The following is a 19,195-nucleotide window of genomic DNA, read 5'->3' on the forward strand; positions in this document are numbered from 1 at the left end:
TCAGGAGAAGCAACAGAATGTATTTTGGGGGGGAAATGTCACATATTCCCATGGCATGTTTGAGCAATATATCATTTAGTGACAACTTTGTGCAAAAAAAAAGAAAATAAATTGTCTTTTTCCCGCAACTTGTGTCACAATATAAAATATTCCATGGACTCGACATGCCTCTCAGCGAATAGCTTGGGGTGTCTACTTTCCAAAATGGGGTCATTTGGGGGGGGGGGGGTTTGAACTGTCCTGGCATTTTATGCACAACATTTAGAAGCTTATGTCACACATCACCCACTTTTCTAACCACTTGAAGACAAAACCCTTTCTGACACTTTTTGTTTACATGAAAAATTTTTTTTTTGCAAGAAAATTACTTTGAACCCCCAAACATTATATATTTTTTTAAAGCAAATGCCCTACAGATTAAAATGGTGGGTGTTTAATTTTTTTTTTTTCATACAGTATTTGCGCAGCGATTTTTCAAACGCATTTTATGGGAAAAAACACACTTTTTTTCAATTTTAATGCACTAAAACACACTATATTGCCCAAATGTTTGATGAAATAAAAAAGATGATCTTAGGCCGAGTACATGGATACCAAACATGACATGCTTTAAAATTGTGCACAAACGTGCAGTGGCGACAAACTAAATACATTTATAAAAGCCTTTAAAAGCCTTTACAGGTTACCACTTTAGATTTACAGAGGAGGTCTACTGCTAAAATTACTGCCCTCGATCTGACCTTCGCGGTGATACCTCACATGCATGGTGCAATTGGTGATTACATTTGACGCCAGACCGACGCTTGCGTTCGCCTTTGCACGAGAGCAGGGGGGGACAGGGTGCCTTTTTTTTTTTTTTTTTTAATTATTTTTTTGATTTTTTATCTTATTTTTAAACTGTTCCTTTCTTTTTTTTTTTTAAATCATTTTTATTGTTATCTCAGGGAATGTAAATATCCCCTATGATAGCAATAGGTAGTGACAGGTACTCTTTTTTGAAAAAAATGGGGTCTATTAGACCCTAGATCTCTCCTCTGCCCTCAAAGCATCTGACCACACCAAGATCGGTGTGATAAAATGCTTTCCCAATTTCCCAATTGTGCTGTTTACATCCGGCGAAATCTAAGTCATGAAATGCTTGTAGCTTCCGGTTTCTTAGGCCATAGAGATGTTTGGAGCCACTCTGGTCTCTGATCAGCTCTATGGTCAGCTGGTTGAATCACCGGCTGCATTCTCAGGTTCCCTGTTGGGACAGGAGAGCCAGAGAAAAACATGGAAGACGGTGGGGGGGGGGATTCCCTCCCACTGCTTGTAAAAGCAGTCTAGAGGCTAATTAGCCGCTAGGATTGCTTTTACATGAAAGCCGACTGCTGGCTTAAAAGAATGATACCAAGATGATACCTAAACCTGCAGGCATCATTCTGGTATAACCACTCAAAGTCCAGCAACATACCAGTACGTTGCTGGTCTTTGTTGGGCATATATTGTAATCTTTTTTTTTTCATGCAGCCTGTGGGCTAAACGAAAAAAAGAGATTGATGGTTACTGGTTAAGCATTGATTGCAAAAAGACGCAGTTGCTGGTTTATAATCTTACTAGCCATTTGATCTGGTGAGTCAGTTTGGTACGACTGGTGGAGGATCGCATTGGGTGTTATTATCACATTTGATCGGCATACAAGATATCACCGAGTGTCACTATTATATATATTTTTTGCATTGATGGACTATTATGTTTCACATTTATGAATATATATATATATATATATATATATATATATATATATATATATATATATATATAGTGGGGACAGAAAGTTTTCACTCTTAATTATATTGCAGCCATTTGCTAAAATCATTTAAGTTTATTTTTTTTCCTCATTAATATACACACAGCACCCCATATTGACAGAAAAACACAGAATTGTTGACATTTTTACACATTTATTAAAAAAGAAAAACTGAAATATCACGTTGTCCTAAGTATTCAGACCCTTTGCTCAGTATTTAGTAGGAGCACCATTTTGATCTAATACAGCCATGAGTCTTTTTGGGAAAGATGCAACAAGTTTTTCACACCTGGATTTGGGGATCCTCTGCCATTCCTCCTTGCAGATCCTCTCCAGTTCTGTCAGGTTGGATGGTAAATGTTGGTGGGCAGCCATTTTTAGGTCTCTCCAGAGATGCTCAATTGGGTTTAAGTCAGGGCTCTGTCTGGGTCATTCAAGAACAGTCACGGAGTTGTTGTGAAGCCACTCCTTTGTTATTTTAGCTGTGTGCTTAGGGTCATTGTCTTGTTGGAAGGTAAACCTTCGGCCCAGTCTGAGGTCCTGAGCACTCTGGAGAAGGTTTTCATCCAGGATATCCCTGTACTTGGTCGCATTCATCTTTCCCTCAATTGCAACCAGTCATCCTGTCCATGCAGCTGAAAAACACCCCCACAGCATGATGCTGCCACCACCATGCTTCACTGTTGGGACTGTATTTGGCAGGTGATGAGCAGTGCCTGGTTTCTCCACACATACCGCTTAGAATTAAGGTCAAAAAGTTCTATCTTGGTCTCATCAGACCAGAGAATCTTATTTCCCACCATCTTGGAGTCCTTCAGGTGTTTTTTAGCAAACTCCATGCAGGCTTTCATGTGTCTTGCACTGAGGAGAGGCTTCCATCGGGCCACTCTGCCATAAAGCCCCGACTGGTGGAGGGCTGCAGTGATAGTTGACTTTCTACAACTTTCTCCCATCTCCCGACTGCATCTCTGGAGCTTAGCCACAGATATATCAGTTTGGCCGGACGGCCAGCTCTAGGAAGGGTTCTGGTCGTCCCAAACGTCTTCCATTTAAGGATTATGGAGGCCACTGTGCTCTTAGGAACCTTAAGTGAATTTTTTTGTAACCTTGGCCAGATCTGTGCCTTGCCACAATTCTGTCTCTGAGCTCCTTAGGCAGTTCATTTGATCTCATGATTCTCATTTGCTCTGACATGCATTGTGAGCTGTAAGGTCTTATATAGACATGTGTGTGGCTTTCCTAATCAAGTCCAATCAGTATAATCAAACACAGCTGGACTCAAATGAAAGTATAGAACCATCTCAATCAGAAGAAATGGACAGCACCTGAGTTAAATATTTGAGTGTCACAGCAAAGGGTCTGAATACTTAGGACCATGTGATATTTCAGTTTTTCTTTTTTAATAAATCTGCAAAAATATCAACAATTCTGTGTTTTTCTGTCAATATGGGGTGCTGTGTGTACATTAATCAGGAAAAAAATGAACTTAAAATGATTTTAGCAAATGGCTGCAATATAACAAAGAGTGAAAAAGGGGGTCTGAATACTTTCCGTCCCCACTGTATATATATTATGGGGGGGGGGGGATTCCCTCCCACTGCTTGTAAAAGCAGTCTAGAGGCTAATTAGCCGCTAGGATTGCTTTTACATGAAAGCCGACTGCTGGCTTAAAAGAATGATTAAAACGATTAAATTTTATATATATATATATATATATATATATATATATATATATATATATATATATATATATATATATATATATAAATTTAATCGTTTTTTAAGATATTTTTGGAGCACTACAATGAATGTTGTATTTTATATATATATATATATAAAATTTAATCGTTTTTTAAGATATTTTTGGAGCACTACAATGAATGTTGTTTTTACAATCACATTATGTGTGTACACATTATTATCTATTATGAGCACTTTTGCACTTTATTGATTTGTATTTTAGATTCATTGCATTTTGAGGCTTATTTATAGGTCCTATCTAGGGTCACATTTTTTCACTGTAAAGACATATTTATAGGGTGTTGTTTATATCTGTTTTTGATCAGCGCTGCCTTCCTTTCTTTTCTCAAAGGGTGGTTGGCATTGGATAATGCTTCTCCTGCACAGTTGTCAGTGAATGCAAATTTTATTTTAATATATGGAATTACATTCACATATATGTGCATGAATTCATTATTTGACCTATATCAATTTCAATTATTTATTTCATGTTAAAACACACGAATTGTGCACATATTTATTGATTTCAAGTGGAAATGTAAGTAAAAAAAACTATTTGGGGAACAGTGAGAATTTTTAATGCAGAAGAGACATATTTTGTCTCTTCTGCATTGAAGTTTTTGGCAATGCCAAGCTGACTGAACTCAAGAGGTACGTTACATCAGCCCAATCAATTAAAATGGCCAGAGATCGGTACCCAGAAGCCACTGGTTAGGAGCACTGGGACAGCACAGCACTGGAGTGAGGATAAGTATAGTTATGCTTTAAGCACCTCCTTATGTGTTAAATATTTTTTGGTTATTTCAATTTGAAGGCAGCAGCTTTTTATTTATTTGCATTAAGGCACAATGTATTTATAGCATTTAATGTATCTGAGATTTGGCATTGGATTGCATGTAAAAATTAGACGTTCTTATTGAAACCCTCTATGTTTTTGAGTAAATTGATATTAGAGTAAATCCTCAACGTAGCTTGACCTAGATTTAACTTAACAGGTAAGTTATATTTATATGTTGCAATGGGAGCTTTAACTAAAAAAGTGTGATATAGTAATTTATGAAGTGTGTTGTTGAGTTAGATGCTAACTTATACAGCGTTTAATAAGCTTAGTGGCAGAGAATAGAACAGAAAACAAATGTATTGTGTAATTCAACTGGTATTAGATACTCTGGTGTTAAATCAATGGCCAGGACTGCTACATACAACTGAGTACTGATAAATGGGTTTTAGAACTCATATTTAGAATGCATTTTTGTGTGCTGCAGTGTTTCTAAACTATGGCACCTGTATAAAAACCGCCAGTTAGAGAGTACTACTAATGATGGTTGTGTCGCCTCAGATATCCTCTGACCTGGGTAAATTTATTGCAAGTGTCCATTTAATTGTATCTAAATAATTGCATATATTAAAATAATCTATTCTATTTTTAAACTACTAAAATTATTTACAAATATGCAAAAAGATACATCCTGAAGTGATCATAAGAACCCACTGGAATACATGTTCAACTGTTTAAGTTTATGTGGTGTGGTCAACCCATTTTCATACATAATATAATGCACAGTTTGCTGCATATTTTGGTGAAATAATCTGTTTAATTTTAGGGTTATGTTTTTCTGTTGCTTGACTGATATTGAGTATATTCTAGACATGTTTATAAAGGTAAAAGGTATTTGCAGACAGAGAATATGCTGCTGGAATTTCAAACAGTATGTGTGGCCTGAATATTAAAAAAATCTGACCTCATCAACCCCCATTAGGGCAACAGATGGAAAAAGATTTGATGATGGTGACTGTGGTGACCAAGAACATAAACTGAACATCTTCATAATCAAATTATGGGTTGACATTGTATTCATATGTATGTATTTAGAGGAAAACAGAGGTGGTATTGTTTGCCATCAGCATCAGTGTGTGACTCCAACAACAATCATTTAATTCTGCAAATCTCCCATACAGTATTAGTAAACCCACACTGAATGATACCCAGTTTGCTGAAGCACTGTGTTGCATAAACAATTGCCATTTTTAAAATAAAATACTTGTTGTCATCCTTTTTTGCATGCCAGTACTGTTTTTTTTTTAAATCCTCGTGGTGAAAAAACCTAAAAACCATTAAGTGTACAACAAACATGCACACACTAAATGGGTAGGACATTTCCCTGATCCCCCGGGGTGCAAGGCTCCTGACAGGGACGTAGGGTTCCACTGGTCTGCCTAGCCAGAAGGTCTGGCATCCCCCATTCTTCTAGGTCAGCGGAAGCCGACCATCGAATACTAAGTCAACAAATGCAAGGAGAAAATAAATTAAAATAAATAAGTGACCGTGCATGTGCCTGGACCTAGCCAAAAGGCCCAGCCATAAAAGGCGCAGTGCAGAAAAAGTTTTAGTGACTGTGACTATGTGCTGGTTTACACTGTGGGGTCCCACACCCAAGTGTTACTAAAAGCACCCCTAGGGCAACCACCCCCAGGGGACGCAGACACTGTGGACTCTCTGCCTTCCCAGCCCATGGCCAACAAGGTAGATCCACTTAATCAGGAGGAACTGGGTCCATCCAGTTCTCCTGGGAGAATTACTCCCCTGCCCCTACAGCATGTGTGCACCTCGGTGTTCCAGTCGGTACTAGCCTTCAGAGCTCTCATCATACCAGCAGGAAACTATATTGCTAGCCATTCCAGCCCCGGTTCAAGCTAGAATGACAGCATAGCACCCCTACTGGACACTGATAAGAACAGATACTACACTTGATCTTAGCCAAAAGGCCAAGAAGCATGCCAGTACTGCTGATCTACTGCAGTAACCTTGCAGCCATTTCTGTCTATATCTATGCTTTCCTTTTGAGAAAATAGTGGACAGCACCTGAATAATGTGTTAAAACACAGTCTCCATCAGAAGCTCGTGTAAAAAGGTGACAACAATGGAACACAACTGCAGGACACTTGTCCCCCAAAACACAAAGTGTTACATTTTTCATAAAAAAATTCTAGGATTGTGTGTACATATACTTGAGAATGAGAAAAAAATGCCATTCTTCCCTTGCAAATTGTATCTCTAATGCCGCGTACACACGATCGGACTTTACGGCAGACTTGGTCCGGCGTACCGGATTTCGTCGGACAATTCGATCGTGTGTGGGCTCCAGCGGACTTTGTTTTCTCAAAAGTTTGACAGACTTAGATTTGAAACAAGTTTCAAATCTATCCAACGGACTCGAGTCCGGTCGAAAAGTCCGCTAGTCTGTATGCTAGTCCGACGGACAAAAACCCACGCTAAGGCAGCTATTGGCTACTGGCTATGAACTTCCTTGTTTTAGTCCGGTCGTACGTCATCACATACGAATCCGTCGGACTTTGGTTGATCGTGTGTAGGCAAGTCCGTTCATTTGTAAAGTCTGTCAAAAAGTCCGCCGGGCAAAGTATGCCGTAAAGTCCGGTCGTGTGTACGCGGCATAACACTTAACTTTAGTGTATAGATATATTACAAATACTTTCATTTAGGGCTAATGCTTTTTAATTGGCTTAAAAAATGGTGGGCTCGGGGCACAGAGCACTGCGCCCCGAGCCCACCCAGTGTCTTCCTGTTGGGATGCCACTCCCCCCCCCCAAAAAAAATTGAGTACCAGCTGCCACTAGGTGCTTTTATGACACTGTGTTTGCAGAGTATTCTTTCTCATATGGGGAATCATGAATGGCTGCTCATTTTGTTACCATCTCTGTGTAAAAAACTTTATACAGGGCTGTGTAAGCTAGGAGATATAGAAGGTGTGCCTCTGCTGTGGCAAATGTTTGGTCATGTTATAGCCTATCCCCACAATAGAAAAAATAATAGTAAAATATCTCAACAAAAATGTTGGGAAAAAGTTAATGCTAAGTTAATGCTAAAAATTCTTCCTTTTGAGAACCAAAACTGAGACTTTTCACAACTTTTAATTCTGACTGTCTCTCCTCCCCATTGCTGATCAGAAACCAATCAGAGTTGTTATCAATCATTTTATCACTATATCAGCTAGAAAAACTGTGTTCTAATGTGGGCTGAAGGCTTCATTGAAAAAAATATGCCCGTATATTCCATTGATAGGTGGTGGCAGCATGCTTCTGTTTAATTCTGTAATCGCAAAAAAATGTGTAAAACCTGTGCTAGGGTAAAATTCAAAAATACAGCTGCTGTGTCCTGATACTCAACACTTAATACATTTTTTATGCATGTCAGATACAATTACAATATAAAAGAAAGTAAACAGCAATCCTGAAAAACAAAATTGCATAGTTACATCAGTCCAGCTGCACCAATTTAACTATGCATGTGCCATGCCAAGCAGCTGCTCTGCTGCTTAAATAGCACAGAAAGGTCCCTCACTTGGCACAGGCACCATTCAGAGGTGGAGACCATGACACCACCTCTCAATCTCTTCCAATATGGAAATGCTTTTCATTTACTGAGAAAAGTGCAAAGTGTTCTCTGAATGGTGCCCATGCAAAGTGAGCCACCTCCTTTGTTTACTAAGTAGAAGGGCAGTTGTATGTCACAGGACCCAGAAGCCAGTGGCAAACACTGTAGTAGCAGTGCCTAATAGAGTGGTTTCTAGCTTCCACGTAGCTCAGCCAGGTATGGTACATGCATAGTTACATTAGTCCAAGTTGGACCAATGTAACAATGCAAAAATAACCATACCTGGAATATAGCTTTATAAAGTATATAATAATAACAAAGATAATAATATAAGTGTACCAAACAAAACCTGTATATGTGCAATACAAATATAAAAACTAATTAAGTATGGAAATTAGCTATATAGCTTTGTCAAGTTCACCAATGCAAGCTGATACTGCCAAATTTGGTCTGAGCAACTAGGAATCAGTTGCCTTTGCTCATTAAAAAAATGGTTAAACATTCAGTACATTCTACATTCAAAGCTCATATTACAATAAAAATACCAAACACATGCAGCATAAAATTCATATTCAAGCATGTTTTCTTGCTTGCTGGGGTCATCCTTTAACGTTCAAATCACAGGGAGGTAATGTCCCCTGGAGGGTTACCAATCCATCACAGGGAACAGAAATGGCTTCCCCTACAACTCTGTAAATGTTGTTTTATTTACCACTGAGCTACACCTTCCCTCGATAACATTCATCTCTCTGAAATTTCTAGGTCACTAAAATATCACCATGCAATAAGCGTTTGCAAAGAGCTATTACAATCTTCAAAAACCTATACATATTCAGAATAAATTACAGGGGTAGAGGAAACAGTTTGTTATAACCAATCTGTTCTAATATTGTATAGTGCTTGACATCATACTTTGTATGGCATTAGGATTCAATCTCTGAATATTTTTTTAATTAATTCTACTAGTTACAGATAATTTTTTGGTAAATTGTAAACTCTTGCTTCTTTCCATTTGAAATAACGTACAGAATGGTTAGGCCCTCTGTCAGTTTTTTTTTTCAGGGCCTGTTTACCTGGGAGATTCCCCATCTGTATTTGATCTTGTGACCATTATCTCCAGAGTTAAGAGTTGGAAGAGTTAGAAGTCAGAACATTAATAGAGTGTAGATTTTCAGTGGGAGCAATTGTTCTGATGGCAACTAGGAGAGGATGTCCCTTACTTTAGAGAAATCAGCCATCACTTGCAGTGAAATATAAACTGCTGAGGGGTTTTAACCATTATCTATGCTATTTAAAACAAAAACTTTTTTTTACTTTAGCTATACTGTACTTTGGCTAGTATAGTTACAGTCTTCAGAATGCTCTTTTAGTACTGACACCTTCCCCCAGAACCCCATTTTCCCAAGTCTTAAGGCTGTACGAAAAAAAATTAAATTAACAGATTCCTCCATCCACACAAGCGAGGTAGATGGAGGCTGATTTGGAGCTTGTAACCAGTAAGTTGCAACTGCTAATCAAAAAAAAGTTTTCAATCGATGTATTGCTACCTTTACAATTATTTTTTCCCTGTTACCCCCAGATCTTTGCTTTATGCCTCTTTATGCCCCCTATTCTTCACAAATGTTCAGGCTTGGCATAGCTTCTTTTGTGTATGTGCACCACAAACTCCTTTGATTTCTGTTGAAAGGTTGCCCACTATGAAAGCCTTTCAATAGGAAAAATAGATGGCATTTCAATGGTATAAAAAAAAAAAAACAGATACAAAAACAGATACATGTAAAAAAGTAGAAATATATTAAAATGATTAAAGCACAGTACTGAAATGTAGGTAATATTTTACATTTAAAACATGCACACACTTGTTTTCTTTCTGTTTTTACATTTATCCATTTATCCTCCTCAATCATTTTTTATTAAAGCTGGTTGTTTTGCAGAGCTTAGTAGCTCAAGATTAGTTATTAACTACCATTAAAAATTCCATAAAAGCTTCACTTTTAAAAAGCCTAAGTGAACCACACATGGTATCTTTGCTCACTAATGCAGGAGTTCACACAGCAGCCACCATAAAAATTACACATTTGGGTACTTGGAATAGAGATTTAATTGTTAAATAACTACTACCTTTTTTCTGAAAGAATTGTGTGTGGGTTTTTAGACCTGTTCCTGTTTATTGCTTTGTAAACTGGTCATATTAGCATATTTTTTATTTCGTGTTGACACATGCATTTCTTATTGCATCTTTTTAGAGCAAAAAGCACAAAAGCATGATTTTTTGGATACTCAACAAACACAGCAAACTAGGACAGCACAGTGCACACTTAACATAATTGTGCAATCAGTTAGAACATTCAGCAATGATCTCTGTATGTGGCCATGTCATGCAATGTAAAATAGTACTCATTTGCTTTTTATATTCTTGCTGGAGGCTCTGACATGAAGAGGGAAAAGCCCTGCCTCTACCGTGATGGCCACCTCTAAACAGAAGAATTAGGCATGGTATGTGAGTGTGTGGAAAAGATTAACTGCAGCAAGTCCATGGGCAAAACTGGTGCCTTTTGCCTGCCTTTTTTTGGCACTACTTTCAGAGATCAGTTCCTCTTTTATATTACGCAGTTATAAGAGGAATTAAAGACTAAATCCCAAATGCTCTAAGCTTATGTAGGGAAGAGCTATTAAAAGCGTAACTGTACCATAAAAAGGGAATTTCTGCCTTAACACCTCCTTCCCCCTCCTCTCGCACCTTTGAAGGTTTTGTTAGGGGGAGAAAGGGTAGCTAGTTTCAGCAGGTACCCGCTCCCACTTCGACTCTGACTGTCTAGGTGATCTGACTGTCTAAGTTCTCCCCCTCGTCTGAAACCTTCTGGGATATGTCACAGGTCCCAGGAAGATGTGGGACCATTCAAAAAGCACAGCATTGCTCGCGCATGGGCAGCGGAAAGCTGTCTTTGAAGCCATAAGAAGTCACAGCCAGATTCCCTTTGTAAACGTACCGGTGCAAGGGATCTAAAGACCAGTGAAGAATTGGCCCAGGTCCCTTTTTGAAAAATCAGCAGCTAAAGTATTTGTAATTTCTGACCTTTTAATTTTTTTTTTTTTTAAGAACTTCTTTAACCACTTCAATACCGGGCACTTAGACACCTTCCCGCCCAGGTCAATTTTCAGCTTTCAGCAGTTATGCTACACTGTATCCAAACAAATTTTTTATCATTTTGTTCCCATAAATAGAGCTTTCTTTTGGTGGTATTTGATCACCTCTGCGGTTTTTATTTTTTGCGCAACAAATAAAAAAAGACCGAAAATTTCGAAAATAAAACAAGTTTTTTATTGTTTCTGTTAAAATGTTTTGTAAATAAGCATGTTTTCTCCTTCAATGATGGGCACTGATACGGCGGCACTGATGGGCACTGATACGGCGGCACTGATGGGCACCAATGAGGTGGCACTGATGAGGTGGTACTGACGGGCACTGATGATGGGCACTGATAGGTGGCACTGATGGGCACTGATAGGTGGCACTGGTATGCAGCACTGATGGGCACTCATAGGTGGCACCGATGGGCACTCATAGGTGGCACTTGTGGGCACTCATAGGCGGCACTGATGGGCACTTGTAGGTGGCATTGATTGGTACATATGGGTGGCACTGATGTGTGGCACTAATGGGCACTGATAGGTGGGCACAGATAGGCACTGATGGGCACAGATGGGCACTGACAGGTGGCACCAATGGGCAATGACAGGTGGCACCGATGGGAAATGACAGGTGGCACTCATAAAACATATTGGGGGCATTGCTGGAACATAATGGTGCCAATCAGTGCCCATTTGTGGGCACTGATTGGCACAGATTGGGCACATTGGGCACATGTGGATGGCCATGGGGTACATACCTGGCCATCCACATGTTGCCCCTTCCCTGGTGGTCCTAGTGGCGATCTCTGGTGGTCCAGTGTGGTGATCTGAGGGGGGCTGTGCTGATAAACAATCAGCGCAGACCCCCCTGGCAGGAGAACTGCCGACCGGCTCTCCTCTACTCGCGTCTGTCAGACGCGAGTGAGGAAAAGCCGATCAACGGCTCTTCCCATTGACAGCGTGATCAGCCGTGATTGGACGCGGCTGATCCGCCGGAGGCTCTTTACCAAGATCGGTGGAGCGGTGTGTCAGGCTGACACACCGCTCCACCCATCGCCGCGATGTGCGCCCCGGGGGCACGCGGCGGCATGTTATCCTGCTGGACGTCATATGACGCCCAGTCAGGATAACGGAACCACTTCCCGGATGTCAATCCGCTATAGGGCGGGCCGGAAGTGGTTAACCACCTCAATACAAGCCACTTACACCTCCTTTCAGGCCATTTTTCAGCTTTCAGCTCTGTCACACTTTGAATGCCAATTGTGCGGTCATGCTACACTGTAACCATGTGAATTTTTTTATAATTTTCTACACACAAATAGAGCTTTTTTGGTGATATTTATCACTTCTTTGTTTTTTATCTTTTCCTAAAAAAAAGACAGAACGTTTTGAAAGTTTCTGTCAGTAAATTTTGTAAATAAGTAATTTTTCTCCTTCACTGATGGCTGCTGATGAGGCTGCATGCATTGATGGGCACTGATGAGGTGGCACTTATGGGCGCTGATGAGGCGGCACTTATGTGCACTGATTAGGTGGCACTGATGAGGAGGCACGAATATGCCGCACTTATGGGCACTGATTGGAGGCACTGATATGTGGAACTGATGAGCACTGATAGGCGGCACTGATGGGTACAGAGAGGTGACACTGGTAGGCACAGATAGGCAGCACTGGTGGGCACAGATAGGCGGCATGGATAGGCAGCCCTGATGGGCACTGATGGGTGGCACTGATGGGCATTGATGGGTGGCATTGATGGGCAGCAGTGATGGGCATTGATGGGCAGCACTGATAGCCAGCACTGACTGGCATCACTTGTGGGCACTGATTGCTGGCACTTGTGGGCACTGATTGCTGGCACTTGTGGGCACTGATTGCTGGCACTGGTGGGCACTGATTGCTGGCACTGGTGGGAACTTATTTGTAATCAAGGACTGATGATCAGTGCCCTGATTACATACCTAGATGTCCGCTGACTGACTCTCCTCTCCTCACACTCTGTCAGTGTGAGGCGAGGAGCGCGGATTACTGGTATCTCTGTGTTTACATGTGACTGGCTGTGATTGGACACAGCCGATCACAGGGTTAAAGAGCCACGGCTCTTTACAGAGATTGCTGTGCTGCACGCCCGCGTGGGCACGTGAGAGCGGTCGTTCTGGGAAGCCGTCATATGACGTCCATCCAGAACGAGAGCCGCACTGCCCAGCCATCATTTGACGGCGGGCAAGTGGTTAAGAGAAGTCGATTTTTCAACCTGCTAGCTTTCACAAATGATTAAATACATTTTCAAATAAGACTAGGTTTAGTTGTAATTATACAATTTGCTCAAATTAAACATGTAATGTAGTTTAAATTAAAATGGTTGTAAAGGTAAAGTTTTTTTTTCATTCTCTGCAATAAGGTAAAAGACCTTTTAATGGTATCATACCCCCAGCCACCCTAACTACTCACCTGAACCTGATCTGGATCCAGTGCTATGCATGTCTGCAGCAGCTCGTCTCCCTTCTCCCTGCTCTCACAGGCTTGGCTGAGAGCAGTGGGAGCCATTGGCCCACTTGAAGGCCCCCCATAGGAAGTGGCTTCCTCTGCTGCACTTGGTGAGTGGGAGGAGCCAAGTGTGTTTGTTGGGCACCAGAGGAGGAGGATCTGGGCTGCTCTGTGCAAATCCATTGACATGTTTGTTTTAGAAAATAAAATAAAAAACACAGTTTTACAATCCCTTTAATTATGGAAAAAAATGGTTTAGAGTAAATTTGTCAGAATAAAAACATTCCCAAATTACACTTCAGCCTATCCTCCTGCAACCTCCAGTGCCTATAAACATTTAGACCTCATTCATACCTGCATATGGGGCCGACTACAGTTTCCCATGGGGGGCTGACTCAGTGTTATTTTATAGGAAGCCCTATTCAAAGCAATGCAAGGCTGACAGCTCTTGCTTCCATTTGCAGCTGTTTGCATGAATTTGAACATACAGCGATTACCCGCAAATGATTGACCCTGGACTGTCTATATCTGGGGCCTATCATCTACAGGTAGTCACTGAAAATTGGATTGCATGTGAGTGATCGCAGGTGCTCTCAGCTTTAAGTTGCCCCAGTCACCAGCAATCACAGTGAATGGTACACCCCCATGTGGTTGTGCTAAAGCTTGGCAAAAGGTTGTTCAGGCTCCAAGCTGCACTTTGGGAAAGCAAGCAATATTGCAAACATTTTCTCATATCTAGAAGAAGCTAGAAAAGGACAGTAATGGAAAATATATGTTTTATTTATTATTTTTTTACAGGTATTTTCATTATACTAACAATTTCCACAGTGCTTCACATCTGTCCCTGCATAGTAAACAATCTATGATTCCTATCCCACACCCATACTGGGCCAAATTTGAACAGGAACATATTAACCTACCAGCATATATTTTACTAGGGAGGAAACTAGAGTGCTCAGAGGAAACAGGAAGAACATGTAAACTCCATGTAAGTCGTGTCCTGACCAGGATTCAAAACATCAGTGCTAAAAGGGAGTGCTAGCCATTATTCTGACAGGACACATGTCAGTGCCACCAGAAATGTATTGATAACTACAATAGTTTTAAAATTGTAATGTTAAACTGAGGAAATGCTTTGACATCCTCGAGAAGTGCTTAAGCTGAAGTGGCTTGCCTGGCTAAATAACACCATCACCCACAATAGATGTAGTAAACAAAGATGATCATAATGCTTATGGTGCTTTTAAACAAACATAATATGAGGCATTTGTTTTCCTTTTATGGAAAATGGTGATTATGCTTTACAGTTATTAAAGACACGATTTACAAGATGCAAGTTACTAATAATGTATAGCAATTATATACCAAAAGAAAAGAACAGTCATGGTGGATAGAACAGAGAACAAAGAGTTAACTGAGCTCTAAGCATAGCATTGCAAAACTTTTAGGATTCATTGAATATACCTGAAATCAAGCAAATTCATTTTTCATTGTGTTTCTTTTTATGCTCTCTCCCTGCATAGTTAACAATTTGCCTGTCTTACCATTCCCACAGAGGGTTTATGTGTATTAAAGACATTTCTAGATGATGGATTGACAGGTGGGAAGGAACAGTTGATTATGGTGGGTAGATGTATACCTTTGTGATGCTTGGCTCGGCAGTACCATACTATATGACATATAGTATTCTTGTCTCTGTGATTTTTGACAATTTTCTGTCACTTGGATTATAACATCTGCAAATTGCACAATTTTGTTCTAGAGTTTAGTGTCAGGTACATCCCACCTATTTCAGTAATCTTTGAAATTGCTTCAGCAATGCTGTCATTTGTTAAATTGCCTCTCAACCACATGAATATAAATTATTCCACATGTATCATCACTGACGGACATAATTTACTTTTTCAACTCCATAACCATTGTGCCCTTAAAACTCGTGCAATCACGAAATATGGATCCCTGTGCAAAGAACTCTTTTCCATTCCATAACTTTTCAGATATATAATCATTTGCATTTTCCATTTGTTAGAATCTGAATTGTAAAAAAAATGGCACACATGGAAATGAGACTACCATTAGCTTTATGGGATAAAAGACACTTATCTGCCAGAAAAAACTCATAGCATAAATAAAATAATGGCACTTTATGGTGTGACACATTAACCAATATTCTGCAAAAAAGCAGAGAGCAAACATTTTTCTAATTGGATCACACATATACTTTATATATTACATATTTATATATACTTTTTAAACCAAAATTATCAGAACATCATGGACTACCAGAATGGTGCTAAATTCATTTTATTGTGCAAGAGGAGCTTCCCAACATAAATATTAAGTCATCCAAATCAGTGGTGTCTCTCATGATAAAATCTAGCTTGGATGCAATGAATAAGATTAGATTTAATATTAGTCAAAACTGGGCACAGAGTTTAAAGGTCTGTATGGACATCAGAGTATACAGTAAACCATATGCAATATCATTGTGCACATCTATAGAACACCACACACCTGCCAACCTTTGGGATTCCATATTCTGGTGCTTGAAACAGAGATTACAATGATAAATACCTGAGAATACACCACAACTACTGGAGGAAGAAAGAGAAGTGCTTAATAAACCTATTTCTGAAGAAGATTTCACCCTGGCTCTTAGGTTTGGCAGTAGGCAAGGCACTAGACCCAGATGATGTTACTACTTTTTACTATAAGACATTTAAACACTTGCTTACAGGGCACTGTAATTCTTAGGAATAACACACTTAAATCTGTCCACACAAGAGTCTAGTAGACATCCTGGGTATGATAAAGTTGGAAACAAAAAATCATAAATTATAATATAATAAATAACTATAAATAATTATAACAAATAATAATATAATAATAATAAAAATTATTCAATAATGTAATCAAATCAAAAACACTGAAATTTGCTCAGTTGCAGAATTGTCGCTGTCATTACTTTCAGTGTTTGCTGACGAATTTCCCCACGAATCACCATTGCTCAATTCTGCAAGTGATTCTAATTTATTATCACTGTTTTCTAGCTGTTCTAAAACTGCTTTTGGTGTAAAGGGACACTTTTTGGTTGCTATGGACAATCTCCAGTTTCCAGGCAGAAAGAACAGTATATATGATATAAAACTGCATGCAGGGCACTGGACAAACCACTAGGAACAAAAGGGAGGTGAAATAATGTGATACAGTAATGTCATCTGTAAGATTACAGTGTACTGTATGTATTGTGTGTTTTTCACTTTTTGAATTTGGCTCCATGCTCCGTCCCCCTGCATCGCAATGCTTGCAGGGAACGGAGTTTGGCACTTTGATAGATCCAGCAAAGGACACGGCTCGCACACACAGCGGGGAGACTTCGCAGGATCCTGGGGACAAGGTAAGTAACTTTGCCTGGATCCTGCGATGCGATCCGGAGTGTGGCTCGGGGTTACCGCTATTGTTATGGAAAATTCACCCCGAGCCACACTTGGGATTACTGCTAAGGAAGTTAAGGCTCATGAATGTGTGGCATTTCAATAAGTTGTTATAATAAAGAGTATTGAAAATGATTAAAAAAGGGGAAAGGGGGACACACTATGTTTTGTGTTGACATAACATGACATAGACCAGTTCCAATGTTGGCACATATGTTCCTCAGTGCACTCTATTGGAACAAAAGGCATGCACCAAAGCATACGTTTTGGGGATTTAATGCAAGGAGATGCTTAAAGTCTCTATGAAAATCAGAAAATATTAGCTCCAACCAGATGTTTATGGTTAGACCAGGGCAGTGGCAGCCCATCCATAGCATGAATCTATCTATGGCCACCACAGCCACCTCCTATTCAGGCGTTTGGCCCCTTTTAGAATGCCTGGTGCCTAAATTACAGCGGCGGGGGTGTTTTTTTTAAGCACCTGATTAGAGCCATAGTCTCTAATAGGCTTAAAAAAAGGGTGGACTCAGAGCGCAGAGCATTGCGCTCAGAGCCCACCCAGGTGTGTAAGAAAAGAAAATGAATATTCCTTTTTCTAACACTGAACTGCCTCTCCGCCAATCAGAAAGCGCGGGTCTAATACCTGTCACCTGATTGGCTGAAAGGACAGGTGCTCCTATTAGATGCCTAGCAGGAAGAAAGAAGAGATGCATGGAGGACACAGCTCTCCGCTGCCTGACCCACTGCCCATCTCACAGCTCGCCGCCATAACCTACTGCCTGACCCGCCACAAAGATGGGGTAAGTGCCAGTCAGACAGTGAGCGGGGGGGTCACAGTGGCTGCATTTGATGGCCACAGTGGTTGCATTTGATGGCATAGTGGCTGCATTTGATGAGCAGCGGCTGCACTTGATGGGCACAGTGGCTGCATTTGATGGGCACAGTGGCTGAAATTGATGGCACAGTGAGGCTGCAATTGATGTTTTTTTTTTCAGAATTTTTCAGTTTGTTTGCGCCCCCCCATTTTGAGCACCAGCCACCACTGGACCGGGGCATGTTTGTATATCTTCTCTTGATTTGTTGTAGCCGTATTAGTGCAATTGTGACAGAGAAAATTGAGTACTGTCCGTGATACTTTTTTTATTAGCACTAACATACAATTTTTCAGGACAAGCTTTCGGGGTATGTCCCCTTCTTCAAGGTCCAAGCAGTACCTACTGCTTGGACCTTGAAGAAGGGGACATACCCCGAAAGCTTGTCCTGAAAAATTGTATGTTAGTGCTAATAAAAAAAGTATCACGGACAGTACTCAATTTTCTCTGTCTATATCTTCTCTGAATGCTTTTCCTTCCCAAGATTTTCAGCTGAAAGGGGTAGATGATCAGCTAAGCTGCTGATGACTTTTGTTTTTCTCTAACAGAATTTGGTGCCGAGAATGTCATTATTTGCTCACACCACCCTCCACAGGCACACTCACTGATTATTAAAACAACAACCCTTTTTTAGAAAAATTGTTTGTTGCTCAAATTGTGCATGATCTCATCAACAGATTGTGAATGTTGGTAGCACAAAGTTATCATATATGTTATTCTATCAACAAGGGAACATAAATTAAAATGAATGCATATAGGCTAAGTTAGCAGTAAATATATTTTTATCCATGCAATGAAAAGAGGCTTAATATTGTTTTTTTTTATGACAAATCCTATGAATGATGTACTTTGCATATAAGTTTTGCTCCTTGCAATACTCTATTCTAGACAACAAATGAAAGCAATTATTGAGCTACTAATTCAGCTCACACTACTTTGGTTTAGTGTGAAATGTCTTTCAGTTTGCCTTTATTTGAGTTCCATCTAATTCTTTTCTTCTCTCAGGTTCTTGTATCATCAATTACAACCACTTACATTTTCACAGTATGTTTGACTCTTAAGGGTGGCTGAGAAAAAACATTTTAGTACAGACATTTTCAAGAGGTTTCTCTATATGAGGTACAGCAAAGGAATCTGTAGTTGGTATGTTTAGGAATGTATCTTCTGTATCCCAGATCAACAGATTAACAACAAAAGAAAGTGGCCTGGTGAGCCTGGTGAGCTTTGTTTGTATAGGTATAGTTCAATGTTTAATTTAAATTTTGACTGACATGCACCTTTAAATGAGCCATACATTTCTGTGACAATTATAAGCCAGAAGAGGTAGGCTAATGAAAGCTTGTCTGAA

General features: G+C 39.9%; 1 protein-coding gene and 1 pseudogene across 1 annotated transcript in view; one reads left to right on the forward strand and one right to left on the reverse strand.

Moving 5' to 3' along the window:
• GABRB2 (gamma-aminobutyric acid type A receptor subunit beta2) overlaps positions 1–19,195 on the forward strand; it is an 809,897-nt gene that overhangs the window by 619,742 nt on the left and 170,960 nt on the right. The gene's annotated exons all lie outside the window — the stretch shown is intronic.
• Positions 6,148–6,307, reverse strand: LOC141135834 (U2 spliceosomal RNA; annotated as a pseudogene).

The sequence above is a fragment of the Aquarana catesbeiana genome, linkage group LG03 (genome assembly GCF_042186555.1).
Source record: "Aquarana catesbeiana isolate 2022-GZ linkage group LG03, ASM4218655v1, whole genome shotgun sequence".
Taxonomy (NCBI): Eukaryota; Metazoa; Chordata; class Amphibia; order Anura; family Ranidae; genus Aquarana; species Aquarana catesbeiana.